Source organism: Nymphalis io, chromosome 5, assembly GCF_905147045.1.
Source record: "Nymphalis io chromosome 5, ilAglIoxx1.1, whole genome shotgun sequence".
In the NCBI taxonomy this organism is placed as follows: Eukaryota; Metazoa; Arthropoda; class Insecta; order Lepidoptera; family Nymphalidae; genus Nymphalis; species Nymphalis io.
The window spans coordinates 12,678,189-12,700,704 of record NC_065892.1 but is presented as its reverse complement, the minus strand read 5'-3'; the positions used below and the strand labels follow the sequence as shown (position 1 = coordinate 12,700,704).

The window sequence follows — 22,516 nt, the reverse complement described above, 5'->3', positions numbered from 1 at the left end:
TTCAAGATTGACAATAGACTCGGGACAAATATTTATAAATAGATAACCGATAGAAGATAAATAAAGCTGTCTTTATACAAATAGTTCGACTAACAACGTTTGTGCCATTTGATTTACGATGGGCGGGTCATTCCCGTTGCGAGAGAAACTTTGTAACAATAACTAGCGAAACTAACACAGACATCGAAACATGGCTTAACGGCCAATGAATAACAATATTGCTTGAAGACAAAACATGGCGGTTTTGAGAATTTACAAAGTTTAAGTTATTTAGGTGTTTCCTGTTTCATTTTCACCTGCGGTTTAACAATATACTGTTTTATGATAATTTCACATTGTAATACGTACTTGTATGGTAATATCGAATCAGTATTAGATAAAATATACTTTATTGCTTAATGATTTTAGAGTTAATCGTCGAAAAAATAAAATTTTTATTGTCGCATACATACAATTTTCTCAGTAACAGCTTAAATTATGGTCACTTTACAGTGATCTCAATTCAACGAAACTACACCATCATTATTAAACATCGTATAGCAGATGTATATTTATACAAACCTCTATACGACGTATATTAGTAGACCTTAATATTTATTTGCAACTGACTGTCCTGCACAATTCTGTGGGAACTCACTTCATTATTCAACGTTAAATGTTGACAACCGCGTTATGGTGATATACTATTTTTGATGCGGGTATGCTTAAAATGTTATGTTTATTATGGTCAATTTCGCATGACACTTTCTGACATTTCATGACCGTTTTCTGCGGTCAGTTTCGAGTTTGTTTCCAGAATTTGTATCTAATTTGTCGTATAAGAAATTCTTGTTGGTTCTTCTCGGTAGATCATAAAATGATGTAAAAGTGTTTGTGAGAGACCCTACAAATAAAGGATAATTTGATTTTGATTTTTTGATAGAAATATTTATCTTTATACGAAATACGTTCTGCTTTTGGAAAAATATTAATTATCTCGTATAGGGCTTTCTGTTAAAATAAAACGTTAAACGTTTTCTGCTATAAAAAAAACTCCTGATATTTGATGCCGATCTTGTTGTTGTCTGAGTTTGATCTTAATTGTCAACATTTATTGGGTTTGTTGCAGTTGTATTTATAGTTGTGAATAGTCCCTACAAATCGATCAGATAGTGGTGGTAACTAAACGTATGTGACTCGCATTATTTTTTGCCGATTCCATTTCCCATTACATGTTTATCGACCAAATGACATATTTTTATGTCATTTTCCTTTTAGCATTGTCATGTAACATCTTGTTCAGATATTTATATAAAACGTAACGAGTTTATTAAAATTGTATATTCAATAATTTTATTGTATTGATTGAAAGAAAAAAAAAGTCATCATATACGTATAATCACATTATTATTATTAAAAAGACACATTTATCATATGAAACTTATTTTTGTTTTAAGTAGGTCGTTAAAACAATTTTGCATTGTATCCGTCTGTTAGGAATATAGATTGAACCGCCAGAAAATTCACTAGTCATTCTATTATATCGTTATATACATATGGTCTATTCGTTATTAACAATTATGTCTTGTGTATCCTGTTTAAAAATTACCGTATACTAATTTCACATCTCATTTCACATCATTCATATTTATATACTTATGTCATTTTCTTTCTTTATATAAGCTTCTCTACCAAATAATAAATAGTTTTTGTGTATATCTGTAACTTAGTGTGTTGTTTATAATAAAACTGTGTATATATTTTCTACCAAATAGTAATTGTTATATGTTAAGTGATTATTATTGAAAGTTTCCCCTATACAGTCGATGAATTTGTCAATCATACATAAACAGTATTAGCCCGGTCACATAAGTTTCTTTTAAATATCATTAGCATTCGTCTATTTATCCTCCGATCATGATGTCATCCGATCTTCCCGTCATTGGTAATTGTCCCACTTTAACATCACTGGAGTTAATATTGACCATTTCTAAAGCACTTCTTTGTTTCAACATGCCGCTGACAACTCAATTACGAGTATCGGTATTCTTGGAACAAAAACATCGTTTCGCGAGATCTAGTAATTTAAACTCTAATAAATTACATTTAAGACTTAGTTATGATTGGAAGAATTATTGTAGTATTTGCAAGGCTTCTTACTTATGACGATCAGTGACAAACATCTTAAAAGGTAATGCTTTCTTTTAAATTGAGAAAATATGTTCAAAATAGAAGTATTGCTTTTAGCTACAATTTCTTTGTTCTGTTTATTATTATAAGAAAATATATTACAACTGTTGTGACGATTATATGTATTTAGAGATTAAGACGCAAATTAAATTTAAATTAATGACATGTATTTGATTTACTTACAATAAGCTATAATTAAACGCGTTTTGTTAGATGTATGCCTCTTCGAAATCACATATAAGAAGTCGATCTTTATAAAAATGAGTAATCTATTTTACTATAATTTTTTTAAATCACTCTGTATGCTTTACATTTATGTTGGTAACCTAATTTTAGATGGCACACATTATGAACATAGTTCATGAATCATGAATCATGGCACTATTTCCATGAGCTGTACCAAAAAATTGTGTCACATTAGTCGCGAAACGCTTTATATGATGAGATTTATTATAAAGTGCATAAACACTATTTTGTAAATAGATTGCATATGCATACATAGATTTACGGAACATAAATGATATAATTCGTACCAACTAAGATATAAATATATATAATAACCAGCCGAAGCTAGTATCGCTAAACGGCTGAGTCAGTATATATATAAACATAGCAAGGCAATATATTGGAAAATTGGTGGCAGCTTACTTTTACGAAATAGATCATCTTACTATCAATTAAGTAAAGGGTTTATAACGAAGGTGTAGTAAAAAATACTTTTAATTTTTATACATATGTTTGTACTAGCGTTAATATAAAACTTAGGATTTCGTATTTCAAACATCATTGGTACATTTGTTGTTTCATATATGTCAACTTACTAATATTGAAACTGTGTTTAAAAAGGATGGTGAAGCAGTAACGCTTAAAGCGGATGATATCTCGCGAAGCAGCTAGCATATACCTATTTAGTATCTATAAAATGAGATTTTAATCAGATGATGGTATGATAATTTAAGATCTAAAATAATGTTCGGATAATCTCGAACAGGTTTAGGTTTCATTGACATTATCGTTTACAACTGATTATTTTGATGCTCGTTGATAAGCTCTTCTTAGAAATGCATCAACGAAGGCCGTCATTATTGACTTGCTTTCCAGATAAGAAAGTATTAACTAGGTCACTTTATCAAAATAATATCTTTAATGTAATAAATTATGAGTTAATGAGCTAAAAAAAGTTCTAGTACCACTGGTTGTTTGTTGAGGCAACTTACAAAAATATATAGTAATTAATTCTTAGGTCTTGACTAATTGATTATCATCAGCCCAAGTAGAAACTTTAAATTTAGAAGAATGATTCTCGCTTTTTAATCTCATATCTTGATGCAAAGAGAAAGGCTTCCGCGAGAAGAGATTGAGAGGTCAGTCTTTAACCACAAAATCCCCAATTCATAGTTTAATTCTTTTTAGCATACCAAGTTATATTGCGAATCCATCCGCGTTAAATTTATTTATACCATAAATTATATCTGTATGTCCTATATAGGATCTCTTTAAACCAATTTCATCACTGTTGGTTCAGTCGGGTTGGCGAGTATACAAACTTACTTTTTCATTTATAATATTAGTCTAATACGTTTTTGAGATTTGGCAAACCCGTCGCGGTACAACGCTCCAATATAAATTAATAATTTTTAACGTTTCGTGAGCTAACCATATCTCACACTCGGAGCTATAATAGTAATGAATAAACGTTGTTACATTTATATTGTACTTGTATTTATGATAAATAGCAATTCGCTAAGTTCAATGTATAGTTTGAAGTGTAAGGATTGTTCATTGTTCGCAGTTTGACGATGATTGCTACCACCTGCTCCGTTCACTCGTTTATTTTAAATCCACGAAGAAACTTGGCAGTCTTGTAGCGTAAACAATCTATGGAGCAGCTGGTGCAAGCAAACATCGGTTATGAATTCAAAAGGTTATATTTCGAGCTAATTCAGACGAAGGACACGTTTTAAATGATTTAGTTATGTTTTAAAATACTAATCTCCGGTCATAAAACTAAATCAGACTCGAATTTGTTTTAAATACATATATTATTATAATTTTTCGTGTTCTATTTTCAAATGAAAAAATATAACTGTCTTCTTTATCGTAAAGCTAAATTAAATATCATTATAAATGATATAAGCACTTATATTTAAAAAAAACAACTCGAACAAAATAGAATCCTTGATTTCCGATCAAATGCATCCCGGATCGTCCTTGACCCGATGAATCATGAATCACTTTAGCGTATAGTCAATAATTCGCTTGATTCATTTTCTATTTATAAGCTTAGAAAAAATGCAATACGCTTTCAGCTAACGGCAATCTCCAGATTCATATGTTTATCGTCACGTATAGACGCATCGAAGTGTGCATCGAAGACGTCTTAACGTCTACAATTTATGAGCATTTCGTCTGCAGTGTCTGGAGTTTTATTCGATATTCCGCTTCAATGTGTGTTTATCAATTATATATAGATGCATTTTTATGATGCAGTTTGTACTGGAATTAGTCAGCTTCATTTAGTTAGTGAAGTGACAAATCAGGATCACTTAATTGCGCCTGTTTTGTCTTGCGTTTGTTTGCGCCCATGAGATTTATTTCAAGTAGAAACAATCACTTTCCCATTAATATTTGCTATACGTTTGTGATAAATTCAGTTTGAAGACCTTGGCCAAGAGATCGTGAACAGTTAGATGAGTTATATTTTGCAGCCACGATTTAAGTTTACGAGCTTGTATTTTACACTAAGCATTTTTATTTGATCGTTAGATGTGTCCAATAAATTTGTTCTCTCTTAACTTTTATCGCTACGAACGTTAAAAATAAACCGCAAGTAACAAAATATATGGACGATTATTCGTTACTTATCTGTAGCGTGTCGTTAAATAACTATAACCTAATTTGAGCTAACGGTGCAGCTTAGAAGGGTAAAGATAATGATGATGATGAGGGTAATGCAATGTTTTATCACACACGCTGCTGTGCATATTAATATCATATAAATCATAAGCGTTACTGACTTTGATAAAAAATATAGCAACGACGTAAACAAAAAATTAAAAAATGGGCGATGGTATTTAGTTAATATATTATATGAATGTACTATCATATCTGATTTAATAGATGCATTAATAATATCTGAAATACGCAGTACTCGTTGGTTCAATGAAATATCTTTCTAAGGTCACTTGCAATCAAATAAAAAGGGAAAATAACAAAAATCGAAAGTAAAATGATTGAGTAATTTAGTATTGGGGCCCTCTTCCGAAGAGTTTATTGCGGTTTTAATTGCCTTATCACAGTTTATATGCTATAAATCAGTTTTTATTGAAAAAACTGATGTAACTACGTAAGTGGAAAGCGACATTTCGGTCAATTTAATGGCTTTATGTGGTTATTTAAATGAAGAATCTCAAGTCATGTGAGAAATTATGAAATTTATAAATCGAACTTATGTTCCATAAAACTGATATTTTTTTATGGTTATTTTAACGGTAAAAACTGTATTTCATATCTTTGAGCTTACCCACTCATACCAACAGCTTAACCGTCGATAGGAGTGAAAAATAAGAAAGATTTATTAAAAGGATTGGTATTCTTTAAAAATAAGAAGTTCTAATCTGATATACAACAATATACGACATTAGAGAAGGTACTATCTAAGTTGGGCAGGAATAAATTAGTCATAAACTAGTCTAGAGTTGCTGAGAAGATAAGGTAATCAGTCACAACTAAAAGTATTTTTCAGACATAACTTTAATGTATGTGAATATTGTTGGCAATTAATAAATAGTTTTTATAGTATTGACATAAGTTTAAAATGTGTCAGTTTTTATAATAAAATTGTATTGGCGGATGTAAATTTTTCTCTGAATATAACGATAACCTTAATATTTTGCTCATTGTCGTGTTCTTTCTTACTGTTTCTAATTTCATATGTCTCGGAGAGTCTAACATGGATTGCAATTAATTAATTAAAATATGTCTCAATAGTTATTCCAGTACTAGTTGTATTAAATAAATTTATTTTTGATCTTATTACTTTTATTTTTGTTTTCTCACAGTATAAGTTTATAATGGAAACTATATTTATAAGATGTTTGAAAAAATAAATTAATGATTTATTTATAACGATTACAAGCTTAAAACTTTAAAATAAAAATTCCAAATTTATTTTCAATAAGATTTATGCGATAGTGTGGTAGACATAACTTAAATTGAAAAAGTCTTCCATTATTTCCCAAGCCAAAGTAGATCTTAAGCAACGGTGACGAATAGTCCGCGAAACAATTTATGAGCGTATAAAAGTGGAACAATGATAAATGATTATGTATCTTTAAATCCTTTTTAATGAAAGAAGAGATGAATCCATCTACTTTAAAATTACCGTGAAGACATACGTCTATATAATAAAGTTGATATTAATCCGTCGATTTTTTATGTTATTTAAATACCATGTGTACATAAGTAATTTTTATTTTCCGGGTTACTACAAATCTTTTTTTATCAGAATAAACCATTTACTTTTTATTGGCGTGATTTTATTGGATAAATCCTCAAAAACTTCAGCATCATAAGCTTGTTACTTGACCAACGATGCAGTTAAGTATCAAGTACGAACAGGATTTTTAATGCATTCAGCATTAATCACTTAACTACTCCGTATTCGAGTAAAAAGCGTAACTTATGATTGAAAGCTTGACAGTTTTTAAATTACATGCATAAGTATACTCGAAATATACTTATGAAAAATTATTTGTATATATATACATATAATATAAACTTTAAACTAAATTATAAATTCATTTATTCAATACATTTTACAATCGTATAGAAATGAGGTCAGGTTTTATATTTCGTTTCAAAGAGCAGAAGAATCAAATAAAACTCAGTTTCAAACTGAAACTGTGCACTTTTAACAAGATTTCATCTGGCATCATGTTAGCAGCCAGCCAAGAATACGCTTGGAGCAAAGTATAGAAGATTTTTCTATCTTGTGTGGTACAGGATAGTTCAGAACGTAAGCTTATTGGAATTAATGGTGAAACTTATTCTGAAATTGCAATTCGTACGGGGTTTGGAGAGCGTCCAACGAATGTTCCCTCCTTGCGATTATGTCTAAAAATTTTATCGTCGTGGCATGTAATCTTTGGAAATAAAAATATATTGTCAAGTTTTTAAATAAAAAAAGAGCTTTTATTATTTATTCAAATATAAGTTTGAATAGCTCATACTTTAATTGTCATTCCAGTATAAAATTTAATTAATTTGTATTACTATATTATTATAAATATAAGATATATAGGAAGTCCTAAAATTGGTACTTAAACTAGTTAGCTAATGGGTAATTTGTATTACTATATTATTATAAATATAAGATATATAGGAAGTCCTAAAATTGGTACTAATACAAGCTGAGACCATTCATCAACCAAGATTCACTAAAACCTAATGAGTATTATCCGCTAGATGATTTAAAAAATATATCGTTAATTTCCAAGACAAACACTGTTTTGATTAGCATAAAAATAAAAAGATAAAATTTTCCATTAAGAGGGATAAATATATTTAAAATGTTATCACATTAATACGTATGACAAAAACGTTACGATATTTTCTGAAAGTATTTAATGTATACACACAGTTCTGCGAAATCTATGACATCAATACTTATTTTTTCGAAATTCGTTTGTCAAATATATTTTTAATAACAAATTACATTAAGCTCGTATTTTATTTATTACTTTCATTTCTGATTTAATTATAAAAACATTTAATATTTGTTCATTTATTTATCGCCTTATCTTAATATAGAATTAGTGTTTTTCTAATATAAATACTTTTTATTGCAATAAATACCACGGGAAAAGGTAAAATTGTTAATGTATTTTTGTCAAGATAAACGCTTCCGTGCCAACTGGCGTTGCTGGTATTTTTCATCACGAATATTAAAGCGATGACAATGTATGTCATATTCTCATTCATCCGAAATGCTTGTAAAACAATTTTATTTTGAAATATTTATATTGAAATATGGCTTAATATCTTATAAAAAAGCTATCGTAGTGAATAAAAGTTTTTTTTTTAATTATTAAAAATATTTGAGAAAATAATGTACGAGCTACTTTAATCACCAAATCGGTACATATAACATACTGGGCAAATGTTTTTTAAATGTATTGTACTCTTTGAATGTTGAATGGCACTATGGTTTAATGGAAAAATAAAATTTCCTTTTAATGTAGATTTTATTTTCTTATTTTTTTAAATCGGAATCTAAATTGTTTTTTTTATAAACACTCCATCATATAAGTTCAAAGTTCAAATACATATGTAATTATGTATAACTTTGAACTTATAAAACGTTATGTTCCTAATGAAATTACAAGAAACCAAGAAGAAACTCAGCAATTACTTTTATTAGTATATATAAAAAAGCTTAGTTTATTGGTGATGATGATTTCCTCAAGGTATATTAGGTAGGTTCTCTATGTTTGGTTTCTACGTGTGTATTATATTAATGATAAAAACGTTCTAGGAATTAAACAAAGGTGATTTGAGATCAGTTCATTGACCTTTTAGATACATAATTGTTGCTTAATACTGTGTGCCGGTTAGACAATTAATTTGCATAGCGCCCAGATGACTGACGTTTTATTCACAGTCAATTACATTATAATACTGATAACAGATATCTAAGTAAGTATCGAGATTGTTTTTATAAGCAAACTGGTTTATATAGTTATTATAGGCCTTCTGGGATGTATAATGGACGACTTTTTGCTGTAGTTATATGTAGAAAATAAAATGAAAAAATTTTTTCGTGGTTATAATTTTTATGTAACTTAGAGCGAGCGTAACATAATTCTGTATTATACACAGAAGTAATAAAATATTTTTTGGCATTTTGTTAATAGTACATCCAAGATACATTTCTTTTAAATAAGAAAACAAAACAAAAAAATATATAACATATAAAGTCGCCTATCATCGGCACGTCATTATACAAGTATATTAGTTCAATCTAGTTGAACCAATAATAAAGTCAATAGGCTTGGAATTCCTTGTATAATTTTAATAGTCAGGGCCCGTCACCGTTTAATTACCACCTCAGTGTCAAGCTATTTAACATTTAAACCAGTCACACATATTTTTCTTAAACAGAGATGGCGTCAAGCTCGGCGCCTTTTCGTCGCATGGAAATGTGGGTTAAGATTGGGTACAAGTTAAAAGCTGTTATAGTAATGGGTTTATATAAACAATACGGTTAAATTCATATGTTTGTTTTGAACTAAGATGTTTGTTTAATAACAATAGTATTAGTTTGCGTATTTAATATGGTTGATCATTAGTCACATATACACAATAATATTGTAATACATGAAGTTGCAACTAAGAGTGTACTTTATAACAACACATATAATTTGTTTATCGATAGACTATTTTAAGTTTTATTATAAAAAAACACTAATTGTAAAATTGTTTGTATTATTGCAACTTATACCATACGATATTGACATTGTGTTCGTTGAGAATTAATTGAACATTTCTTACACAAGCCGCTATGAGTTGTGCTTGTGACGGCAGCCGTGACGTCATTGTTTTTAACGTTTTGCCCTTCAATATGACTGTTTATGTATTTGACATGCGTTACATTGAGTAAATAGTAGAAAAATAATGTATACAAAACGCAGTGGTTTGTATTGTTTAAAAATATTTATAATACATTTAAAATTGAAAATGTTTGTGCGAGTATGGTGGCATTAAAATATTTAACAAATTCCTTCCGAAGTGAAATGGGCAATGGGTGAAATTGTATTTTTGGCAACGGTTATTTCACACTTTAAAAATATTCTTTAAATCGTCACATAAATAAATAAAACTCTCAAACATTTTGATTGTGACGCTGCCTGGAAATAAAAACACGCAGGCAAATCAAATTACTAAACTCGAAATAGATCTATACAAAGGCACGGGCAACCCGTATGTGGAGATAAGGCATTATAAATATATTAAAGACATATGCTTTTTACATATAATACATGTTGTATTATGTATAAATAATTCCTAATCAGTAAAACCTATTAACTTAAAAAAAACATTTTACATCAGCAAATTTCATCTATTAATAACAACAAATCGTGTATAATGATTTGTTGTTATTATCAACACTTATATCATGTTAATTTAGTAGGCCTAATGAATTAGATGAATATTGCACAGTTTAGCGCCAGATAAATGTTTAAATTAATAATAGTAGCTTTAGCAATTTATGCATCATGAAAATTTAGTTATTATTTTTGGAAAAAATATACTAGTATTGATGTAATTAAGATATAAAATTTTATTTATATCTAACTATGTATCATATATTATAAATAAATATTTTATTAAATAATTTATGCTTTTTGATATTTAAGTTAAGCTGCCTGTCTGGTTCACGCGTCGCTGCTTAGAAAAAACTACACCAGAGAACCATTAAAAAAAACTTGTTTAAAACTTTAAGAGGAGTGGAGGAGCATATTAAACTATAAATATCATCATAAATGTTGTCTAATAGAAGTAGAAGAATAGTAATGGTGGAATTAAAAATATAATAAACTTGATAAAATATCGAATAACGAATTTCTTATTTGTCAAAGAAAACTGTTTATAACGGTACGGTATAGCAATCAGATATTTAGCGATTGCTCAGACTTCGCTTTGTAAATCTGTGTTCAGCATTGCTATTGGTGCAAGAGTTAAAATATCGTATCTTGTTTAATGTTTAAAAATGACAAATGGCGATACGCTTCTGATGCGTGTATATCATTTAAATTTCTTTGATGTTATAGAAAGCCGAGATGGCCCAGTGGTAAGAACATGTGAATCTTAACCGATGATCGTGGGTTCAAACCCGGGCAAGCACCACTGAATTTTCATGTGCTTAATTTGTGATTATAATTCATCTCGTGCTTTACGGTGAAGGAAAACATCGTGAGGAAACCTGCATGTGTCTAATTTCACTGAAATTCTGCCACATGTGTATTCCACCAACCCGCATTGGAGCAGCGTGGTGGAATAAGCTCCAAACCTTCTCCTCAAAAAGAGGAGAGGAGGCCTTTAGCCCAGCAGTGGGACATTCACAGGCTGTTACATCATCATCATCATATAGAAAGATAGCAAGGCTGGCAAACGGGCAACGTGATAGTAAGTGGTAACCACTACCAATAGACATTGTAATGGTTAACATTTCTTACGTCGCCAATGCGCTACCGTTCCGTTGTGCTGTAGTTACACCGGTTTACTCGCCCTTCAAACCAAAAAGCAACAATACTTAAATCATATTTACAGAAAAGCTCTGCTATTCTTAATTATTTTATTTTTATAAAAATCATAACGAAGTAAACAAATGAAATGAATACATAGTAAAATACGTCAGTCAATTAGCGACGTTCCCAGTCATCATCATGAGTGATGAGGGTTTAATGAGACTGCATGTACGATCTGATTGAGTTACTCTTTGTTCATGCGACATGATTGCATACTTCACTCATCAGTGGAATGATCCGTATTGTGATACGAATAACTTCGTATTCCAGCTATGAATAATCACGAGTTTTAATAGGAATGTAATGGATTGTTTGTATTGATTCGGAGAAGAAATTATTCAGATTAATTATAAAGATGAGGAAAAACTTCCTGAAGTTTAATTTTTATTATTTATAGAAGGTTGGCGGACTGGCAAATGTGCCACTTATTCGTAAGTCTTAGGCCTTAGCGCTGTAAGAAATATGAACGTGTCACATCAACCCTGGGAACTTCTCGCTTCCCAGGGATGTCCCTTTTGTTGATATAATTACAGTGTAATTATATCGGTATTTTAATATTGTTTTATGACTATTGCGTTATATTTAATCTGTTTAGAGTATTCGGTTTTATGCTTAATTATCAGTTTTTTTAGCAACAGATAAGAAATTTTATAATTACTTTTTACAGACTTTTTTATGAAATGAACATCTTAATGTTCATTTCATAAAAAAGTCGAGATAGAACAGGCAAAAAAAGGTAATTTGAAATGCTTTCGTAGCTGTATTTTAAATTAGATTGATAAGTTTAATGCTGTGAAAATATTTGTTCTGTAATAATTTCTTATGATGTTATCATTAGAATTACATTTTAAATTGCAATTGCAAGTCAATGACCACATATAATATACAAAAACTCGAAACCATCTCAAGATTGCCTGGAGGAAGTGTTGATAAGTGGTTGATTGATCATTCTGCGGGTGCTTAGCACCGGCGCAGGCGCATGCTAAGCAAACCCACTTAGACGAGCTTATTTATAACATAAATAAATTGAAAGGGCGTTTTCCATATAGTTGTAATTAGATATTATTATTAGAATGAAATTCTCGGAACGTATTGTTAAGTGTATAGCGTTATCACATATTTTTATGTAAACAAATAATAATAATAGAAAACAGTTACATTTCTGATCGTGACCAAATATAAATATATTGAAGCATATTGATTTATAGGTGTTATTACAATGTTATGTTTATTTCATATTATTTATAGAGAGCCCGTATACAATAGTATAGTTATAAATGCCTTAGGCTCATAAAGGCAGAAATTAGAACATCCTGATATAAATATAGAGCAAACGTTTAAATATAGAATTCAATATGAAATTATAATCTCATCTTACAAAGCTAGACGCCTTTGTAACGATAATAAAGACCTGTTCAGGGTGACACATGTCCATCAAACCGCAATTGTTATTCGAAGCGGTAACGTTATTTTGTACGAACAAATTTGAAACTGAAATGTGTAAAACGACATCCGTTGACATGCGATATTGAATACAATAATTAAAGGGGCCAAGAACCATTATAGCATCAACGAAATTTTAATTTTGAATATAAGCCTCAATAGATCAACTGTAATGCGAAAGTCCCCTTGGGCAATTGTCAAACCAACTTCTAGATTATGCTTCAACTTTTAATTGAGGGACAAAATGGGAATACATTTTATACATTCAGTTCAAGGTTCGGACGTTTCTGATTTCATTTTTTTATTATTTTATCGACATTGTAGTTAGCCTGTATTCACGAATGTGTTGGTTGGTGAAGGTTCTGGCAAAACGATAATAAAAAATGTATGATTGCCTTTATAACCTACTGTTTAGAGAACATACATTAAAACTTTAAAGTAAAATCTATCTCGAGATAAATCCTCAAGCGAACCAGTTTAAAGCCACGATGGGCATTGACTTTTACCTAAAAGTCATGAGATAATATCGTGATCAATATCACTATCTCTAAGTTTTTTCGTTGTAACTTTGGAATTATGCAAAGTAAGGTAAAGGAAAAAAGCTGTAATCTTAAAATAAATGATAAACGATGCTTAAGAAAATAACCTTTTTTGATTTTTAGGAAAAAATTAAAAAAAGTTAGTCATATAAATGCTATCACTACAGTTTTTGTTAGATATTTTTTCTAGAGTACTTCTTAACTCTTAATTAGATTACAAATCACTATATTTTCAAAATGTCAATATAATTACAAAATTACAAAGTAGATAAAACAGAAATAATTAAAAGGAAAATATCAATGCTTCATTAATTTTAAAAGACGTTGTTAAAATTGTATAATATTTTTAAGTTACGTCATTGATAAGGGATCATTGCGCGAATGCTGATCCATCGGCGCATGACTGCCATTGACAATGTAATCCATGAACGAGATCAAGATCATGGTCGAACAGAACACCACCACCGTGTGGTGCAAGTTAGAGTTGATTGTCGAGGTGGAGTCGTGTCGAATATAAAAAATATATCATGTGGTTAATATGATCATCGTCGCTTGCTTTTATACCATTTATTTCGGGTCAGTGGAATATGTGTGAGTGGAAAGTGTTTTCTTCTTACATTTTCCTGTATCTCTATTCCTTAGTTATTTTCTTTTTTGCCTATTTTATCCCATTCCTTTTTTTGGTTTCTGTCTTGGTTTGTAATCATTCAGTGGCTAACGTATCAGGTCACGGATTTCGAGGTCCTGGGATCAAAAACCGCGGTCGTGCTAGTAAAATGTAATTGGATTTTTCCGTCAAAGAATTTGCTGTAGTTCGGAATTAGGAAATTGCCAAAGCAGTTGGACTTCAGGAGTTGGAAACGTCTGAACTCCTTTTAGTCGTTTCGAATATGCCGTCCTATCGGATTATGAGTGTGAGAGAATGGAGAGTGCACTTGTGTTTGCGGAGTGTACTATAATATGTCTTGCGCAGTTGTCTTGATAATAGCGGCCGGGGCTGAAATCGATCAGGACATCATCAAATAATATTTCTTTGTTTGAATCGTATGCGTTCCTTCACTACTCAAACGATTGACATGAAATATTGTACAATTTATTTTGAAACTTGAACTGTCAAAGCAAAATATATGGCATATTAGTCCTGTCGTATAATTTTCAAAGAATAAAATTTAAAGATGCATTGTAACGCATGACTAGCATTGGCTAGTTACAAAATATTGTAATAAACGTTCTATAGAATATTACTGTACCTATAACAGCTGTTGCTCGTGGTTTCACTTATACGTGATTATAAACAGCTTAAAAAATTTTACTGCTGGAAAGGCAGTGTCACTTGAAATCGAATCTACTCGTAGTATTAAAATATTAAAACAAAACAAATGAATAATTTTACTTTCACATCGTAACCATTTTTTAAATAAAAGGGAATTAAACTTATACATTTCGAAAAGTATATATTTAATATCGAATTTAGTTTCAAAACTTGGCCAATGTCGAATGCTATATAAATTTTATTATGATAATATTTTTTATTTCTATCAATTAAGAAACATTTTGCATTATCAGAATATTATAATACGCGTCTACAAAAGCTAACACGGCTTAGGAATGTTCTCGGTAGACATGTTGTGACATATTTTCTAATCCAGTCAACAATACATTAGCAAAAGATGTGATTTACGGTTTCATTACGAACAAAATTTACGATGCGTCAGTATTTAGTTACGTAACATTTCTTGTGGGTGTTATTTAATTAAATAAATTATGTATACAATTTATTAATAAAAAGATTTTGTATTTAGTTATTTGAAAGTAGAGTATTTATAATTAATATCATATTGTTGTATTTATTTCAACTACTTTATATGAACATATGTTTACAGCTTTGGTTCAAATTTCAAATTCTGTTGTTCCAAAAGTTGTCTTGAAGATATTGTTATGAATTTATATAGCCTAAAAAATTCATCAATAAACGCGGGGGATTATTTAAATAATTAGCAAATTTATTTAATAAAATACCAATATTTGATATTTCGTTACATTGTAGAGAAAGCTTTTAATTAGCAGAAAATATACTCCAATAATATTTTCTTTCTTCTTATTACTTTTGCAATTTATTATTATTATTAATGGAAATTTATTTATAAAATTAGATATACTTAAATGTAACCTGCTTTGCATTTATTTGTACTTACAAAATAGATTTTTTCATTTCTAACCAATTTAAATCTAAAAATCTTATCAATTTAATACGTTGTGTATTGAAGCATAAAAATATATAGTGTCATTTTGTGCATTTTTTCGTTTAGTCAACTTTATATTACTTTACACGAAGCTCCGTATCAACAAATCGCAGACAGACGAACTCTTCCTCATTATTTAGCAAAAGTTTCGATGAAGCGAATGTTTCTATATTAAACGGATGACGAACGGATTCTATATGGAACGGATTATACGGATGTACATTGCTTCGTAGCAGTATAAATTGTACAGGAAAGTTTCTGATTTTACCAGAGATTATCATCATACGTGCAAACATGCAGATATTATTAACCTGCAGTATATATAATGTATAAAGTTTAGTTCATATGTTATAACTGCAATTACCAACTTTGTATTAACGAAATATCAAGCATAATATTTTAAGAAAGACGAAAAATATGCTTAAAAAAGTCAGATGCTTTAAATACACCATAGTCATTAATTAAAAGTAATTTGTTCACACATCAAGTGTGAAAGCGTAATGAGACGCGCAGACTCCGGACAAGTTCACAGATTATGATCACATGTCAATTATGAGACGTCAACGTTGCGTACCCAATTTACTGATAAATTAATTTATTACCCGTCAGATAACTTCCTTAGCAGATGGAAAATATATTAATTTATCGTTATTTAGGACTCGACTAATTCTCGTAATGTCTGAATTCATCATTTAATCGAATTGAACTTTGATGCAAATTGATAGCAGAGATTTTTATAGAATAATATATGTATAAAATTAGTTCAATATCAATTCGAGATTTGTCTTGTACTTAATTTTTTATATATTATTTTGTATGTTCTTCAATTAACACAGTTCGAGTATTTGAAGCACAAATTAACGAGAACAAATAGTTCGATGGGATTAAATGAAACACGCGCATGAAACGAACCGATTCCGAGAGCAATTAATTTTACTAGTATTCCACTAATGGGGTTCCGTATAGGGAATTAATAGAATGATTTATGAGTATAATTTATACCTTTATTTAGATTATATTTACATTTAAAATGAAACATGTAGTATTTGTATAGCTATAAGTTCATTTTTAGGTTCAAATACAAACACTTACAAATGATTATACACGTGGTAGGCATTATATTATTTTAATTTACAATATTTTGTCACACTAGATTTATTAAAAAGATGATTTAACTAATGCGGTAGTCGTTAATATCGATTATGAAACCAGTTTTCTCATAAATAAACTTGACCTCATACGTAGTCTGTTAATCCACGTCACTTTCTACAGCGTGCCAAATAGGTCGTAAACCGGTTAACTATTTCGTACTACGAATATGAAGCGTATTATAATTAAGGTAATCCTTTACAAATACATAGCAATATGCTGCGCTATTTCGCACTATACCTCTCGTTATCTAGAAAGCCGTATTGCAACATAATCGTAAGTCATGACAACAGTTCTACGTTATATATAATGCTTTGACAGTAAAAAGAGGAATGTGAGGTGTGTATGAAAATAAGGTTTTTTATATGATTTCATTGAGTGTACAATTTTATTTAAACAGTATAAACAGAATTGTCATACTTTTATATAAATGGGATATTTAAACATAATTATCTGCTCTATTAAAAGCTACATATCCAATGGACTGTAAGTTTTCATCTTTATATACAGGCGTGCCAATATCATAGCTCATCCTGATCGCTGGCATCTCGCGCGTATTTTCTGGGAACAACACTTCCCAAGTCTTAAGCAAATAAACTAATAATACTTTTTAAAATTAAAATACTACATAATTGAAAGAATATTAAGGAGATAAACTGTGTAAAGCTCGACTCCTTAAAATTTTTTCGAAATGTCTATAATATAATTTAGTTAGAATTCATAAAATTAACTATTTTATTTACATTTCTTTGTTTCTTTCATATCTAAATTATTCAGGAGTACCATTTATATGTAATAAAAAATAACTTCTTATATAAAAACTATCTTTTCGTAGTGATTAGAGACTACCATGTAGCTTAATTTTTATTGCCAATATAAAACTGAGAGAAAAATATATAAAGTCGCTTCAGCTTGTGTTTTATACAATACATATTTGTTTGTATATTTTCCGATGTGCTAAGATTATTTACATCCGAGACAGTCCGCAATCTTACGTGCTATTGAGTAATGGTCTAATAATAATAATAGATATGCAATTCTAGAGAAATATTTTCGAGAAGAATATTTTCAAAGCCACCACAACTAGTAATGTTTGTTGGTTTATTTTTCCCCAATTCTCTCGATACTTTTCTTATAATCGCTTGATCCTTTATAAAGCATGAGTAATTATTATTACAGCAGTTTCATTTTAACGATGTACGAAATGGATGTCTCTTAAGAAGACAATGTTTTGTGATCGAGATGACTACTTAAAAGGATTCTGTAATCTTCTTAGTCGTTTGCTTTTGTAGTATCATTATTTGTATTATTATTAAATGGAGAGTTTGTGTATTTCAACACGTTAATCTCAGAATCTTCCGATCCAATTGGAGAAAAAACTTATTGCGTTAGATAGCCAATTGATTGAAGAAGGTTATAGAGCATCGTATCATATGAAATGAGCAATTCTTGTTTATAAATATATATATCTAGTGCATTTCGGAAATGGTTCTAACGATTTGGCTCAAATTTTAAAGTTCATCTATATCACGTATATATATTTCTTGTAAAAACGCAATTAATATAACGCTATGATCCACGGAGCGGAGTATAATGTTTAGCGTGACTGAAACCAAGTGTTAATGTAGTTAATAGTTTCCATTTCACCCGTTCATATTTATTGCAGATAACAAAAAAATTATTATCCATATGATTTCGGAAGAAGTAAAAATCATTTTGTTTATATTAACAATGATATCAATTATTCTTTAAACCGGACCATAGCAATATTAATTATTTATGTTTGTCCGTAGAATAACTGATGAAGGTATTTTTAACTACCTATTTTTTTACTATATATGGTAATAAAAATATTAAAATGAAATCAAATCGAAATATACTTTAGTTAGGCTTTTACAAATACTTTTGAATGGTCATTTCACAGAATTATACTAAATAAAAGTGTGGCTACCATTAAATGTACCACAGGTTCAGAACGTAGATTCCACCGAGAAGAACCGGCAAGAAACTCATTAGATTCGTATTTCCGACATAATAATTGATTAAAGAGATGAAATAAGATTTCTTTTCGATGTTATTTTGTTTACAAACAACTTGGTACGTCAATACATCTTTATTTTTATAATTTTTTTATTAGTGGTTGCCTTTTGTGTGTATCTTTTTACTGTACGCTTACTTAAATGGCTATGATTAGAACGAGTTAAATTTAACTAACATTTCTTTGCCTTGATCTTCAAAGCACTGTACGAAAAAAAAAACAAAAACAACAGATGAAATACGAGACTTTGTTACTCAGCAAAACAAATGGAAAAAGAAAAACATTTTTGGAATATATAAAATGGCTTGTATTTCTTTCTCTGATGTGTTATTATTTTTTGTAGAGGGAATCTTGTAGCACGTTCTTTGTCGGTGCTTGTTTAGGAATATATAAAGACAATGATAGGGGCGTGGACTAAGACGAATAGTGTAGTTCTTAAACACGACACACGTCTAGCGCGAAGCGATAAGATAAACCATATAAACAAACAAGTTGGCATCTGATTGGCTGAATGTTACATGCCAATGGCAATTAGTAAGAGCTAATAGATCAACATTAGGTTTCTTATAGCGCATTATCCAACGTGTAAGTATTTATTAGAAGGTATTAACAAATGTATATTAATAAAACAATGTAAGACAGTGAACATGAACAGTTATTAGTTGAAAATTACCGCTGAAATTATATAACTCTGTTACTAGCTTAGCTATTGAGAGATCTATTAATAATAGAAACAGACCGTTAAGATAATATCAATAAAGCTCTTGTAACTATCTATAATTAGATTAGTTCATGCGTTATTAGAGGTTACGAATGAAATGTTTTAGATAACACTATATACAATTCTCATACATATTTATAATGTTTTATTTGATTTTTTTTATATTTCTATTTTTTACGATTTTATATAATGTCAGGGTCATTATAGTCAAATAACTATAATACAAGTAATAAAAGTTATAAGATGATCAGAATATTTAATGATTGAAATATACATAAATATGATAAATATGATAATACATAATATATTATAGTATAATTTCGAAATTCATTCCTACGGTTATTATTATCTGACTTCAAAGAAGAAGGAGACAAGAGTATGTTCGACGTATATGCGATTATTTTATTTGTCAAATCAAAATCTTCAAATTTTCTAATTTGCTATCGAGATTCAATTATGATTTTTTACCTATAATATTCGAAATGGGTAAACCATCTGTACATTTTTACTGACAGTTTAAGATGCATACCAGGAAAGCAAGACAGACGAGCATATGGGCCACCTGACTTTATGTAATTTTTGATATTCATTATTAGTAATGCCAAGGATATTAGCTATGCATATTGTCAATGCTGATATGATATGAGTTTTCATAATTATTAATTAATAATTCGGCAGTACATATAAGCACTAAAAGAAGTAGAAGCCACTTCTTACAATGTCTATTGTACCTTTTTTATGTAATAGCTGCCGGGCCTGATGGGAAAAGGTCACCACCGCCCATAAACAACGATATTGTAATAAATGTGAACCATTTCTTACATTGCCAAAGCGCCACCAACTTGGGAAACTATGTAACACGAGCTTCCTTATTATTCACATCGAAACAATCATAGCAAAATATTACTATTCTGCGATAGAATATTTCGGGAGCTCAGACTTCACAAAGTCTTAAGGTTTCTATAAATATTTAGTTAATTGTTCAACATTTTACGTCAACGGGTAACAGTTATTCGTACTTAAATATTTATACTCGTATTTGTTTTATTTTAACACAGTAAGTGACAAGCAACTGCGCAAGAAATAATCACCATGTCGACATTTTACAAACGCGTTCATTCTTGTACAAGTTCTGGGGTCGTAACTATTTCAGTGCAGGACTGAGATGCGTCAGCGATGCATTTCAGTTGTATTGTTTTCTTTAAATTTAGACGTAGTTTGTTGTACATACTTGTACTTTGAATGTACAGTACAAATAGTATGCAAATTAAATTTAAGGTGGAAGTTTAGAAATGTTTATTATAAGATTTATAAATTCTTGTTTATACAGTACAGATTAATATTGAGCATTAGTTATTGACTTATAAATAGCGTTGCGATTACGGAGCTACTCGGACTTGTGTTTTCCGTCCGTAACAGCCTGTGAATGTCCCACTGCTGGGCTAAAGGCCTCCTCTCCTCTTTTTTGAGGAGAAGGTTTGGAGCTTATTCCACCACGCTGCTCCAATGCGGGTTGGTAGAATTCACATGTGGCAGAATTTCAGTGAAATTAGACACATGCAGGTTTCCTCACGATGTTTTCCTTCACCGTAAAGCACGAGATGAATTATAATCACAAATTAAGCACATGAAAATTCAGTGGTGCTTGCCCGGGTTTGAACCCACGATCATCGGTTAAGATTCACGCGTTCTTACCACAGGGCCATCTCGGCTTTTTGTGTATGTTCTCAATATTAATTCTAAATTGATTGTTAAACATTACGGAAACTATTAAGTAACTCAATTCAATATTCAATTGTTATTTTTAATTTTGCAACAAATTTTCTGCATATGTTTTTTAGGAAATAATATAAAAAAACTGTAGAATAACTTAAATTAAATTCAACAATTTGACGAGCCAGTTGGCGTGGTTGGTAGATATTTGCGTTTCACGCCGAAGGTTGTGGGTTCGATTCCCACCCAGGACAGACATTTGTGTGCATGAACATGTCTGTTTGTCCTGAGTCTGGGTGTAATTATCTATATAAGTATGTATTTACAAAAAAAGTAGTATATGTAGTATATCAGTTGTCTGGTTTCCATATCAGCTTTGTACAAGCTTAATTTGGGATCAGATGGCCGTGTGTAAAAAATATCCCAGGATATTATTATTATTATTATAATACATAAATCCAAAGTATTTTTAATTGTCCATTCGGAATGTAGATTCTACCGAGAAGAACGTGCATGAAACTTAATATTTAATCTTTTCCACCAGTTTACGGGCCTACTTGAATAATGAATTTGGATTTTGATTTTATCTAAGTTCCAGCATAAAACTATGAATAGGTACGGGAAAAATACATCAGAAATATGTTTCTCAATTAATAAGATATCAAGTGTATGATAAAGCAAATTGAATGTATGTGCTGCTGAGTTGTTATAATGGCAATTAAAAAGAAAAGTTGACGGTTTCAAATTTGCAGCTCCAAAATCTACTTACATCTACTTGAACTTACTGTTGATAGCTTAAAAATTCAGCACTGGTAAGTTACAGTGTGTTGTAATTGTGTTATATGCAGAAGGAAATCAATATTACATTCTTAAAAATGAACATATACTACGCAAATTACGAGTTAGCTATCGTGTGGGAACAATACTATACTAATATGATTTATAGTGTAACATGAGAAGGACGATCTAATAAGAGTCAATCATCTCAAGAGACAGTTGTAGAATTATTGGAAGCACTTGACCTCATATACGAAAATAATCACCAATTAATTTTATTGACCAATGTACGGCTTGCCAACGTTGCTGGGCTAATATTGAAAATGCCGAATTCTTTTGCGAGAAAGAGATAAAGGTACTCCATTAATTATTTAAAACGAGAGAAATAATGCCGTTCAATAGATTTTAACTATATG

General features: G+C 30.0%; 1 protein-coding gene across 1 annotated transcript in view; it reads right to left on the bottom strand.

Annotated features, from left to right (window-relative positions):
• LOC126768682 (uncharacterized) overlaps positions 1 to 22,516 on the bottom strand; it is a 137,552-nt gene that overhangs the window by 10,416 nt on the left and 104,620 nt on the right. The gene's annotated exons all lie outside the window — the stretch shown is intronic.